This window comes from Abrus precatorius, unplaced genomic scaffold (genome assembly GCF_003935025.1).
Source record: "Abrus precatorius isolate BTA unplaced genomic scaffold, Abrus_2018 Scaffold116, whole genome shotgun sequence".
Lineage (NCBI taxonomy): Eukaryota > Viridiplantae > Streptophyta > Magnoliopsida > Fabales > Fabaceae > Abrus > Abrus precatorius.
The window spans coordinates 2415-3621 of NW_020874310.1; positions in this window are offsets into that span (position 1 = coordinate 2415).

Here is a 1207-nt window from a genome sequence, read left to right on the forward strand (position 1 = left end):
GGAGAAAGGGTGCAGGCTAAAGCAAAGCTAGAGCAGCTCTTTTTCGCGATCCATTTTTTCAGTACTGAAGACGTCAAACGAATCAAAAATCAAACTCGGAGCGAGAATCAACATCCTTACTTAGGCTTAGGGCTAGGCTGGGTCGCTTGGGGCTTATGGTGCTTCCTCTGCGGCTTCTTTTCACATTCATCCTTAAACGCAACTTTCTCAGTAGCGGTAATGCCATCTCCTTTGAACCGACTTCGCTTTCACCTACGACAAAGGCTTTAATTGACTCCAACCAGCCTACGGCTTCAACCGGCGGTCCTTGCCCTAAGACTGGTTGATCCGAAGAACGAAGACTGACGGTGAGGGCTAAAGAGCTGAGGTTTGAAAGCTGTCCCTTACCTGGCTGGATGAGAGAAAGAACTTTGAGCATTAGATAGAATAGCGGGAACGAAAACTACTGCCTCTGAAGCAATGGGATAGATTAACATAGAATGGGATCACTAAACTGGGCTCACCCTTTTCTTTATCTATTCCATTTCTTTCTGAAGTTGTTGTACGACTTTCTTCCTCTGCGCTGGTATGCCAGTTTTATTAACCTACCAACAGCGCTTACTCTTTCACCGGCTGAAACAGGCCTTCACCAAAGGATTGGAGTAAGGAGAGGGCGAGCTATCCGACTATGAGCTCCTCCCTTCTAGTTACCGCTTCGTCCCCTCAGCCGGGAATGACTACCTTCGCCACCGACTTGTTACCCTTTCACTTGCACAAGGAAGGTCGTTAGGTCAGGCGGATTCCTAGCCAGCCAAGTCCTTCCTTAGCAGCATTAGAGGAGTTCTCAGATGCCGGTCTTCCTCCTAGCTTAGGACTTTGAACCCACGCGACTTTCCTAGCGGTAAATCGACCTTGAAAGAAAGCCAAGCCCAGGACAGAGAGCAGCTCTTTCTCCTTACTCCACGCACTCACCCCGCTAGGGCAGTGAAGTTCGTGCTAAATGACCGAACGAACGTATCTGGTTGCGAGTCTTCTCCTCTCCTACTGAGAACAGAGCTGCTGGGTGAATTCTGCTCTGATTCCTGGTTATCCTTGTTCTTAAGTTGAAGTCCTTTGCTGTAGTTCATTTCCTTTGTCTAAAGTGATCTATTAGAGAGCTTCCCTGTTACCACCCGAAGGGTGAGAAAAGAGATGCTACGTATAGCCCACCAAAGTCTGGTAGCTGAAA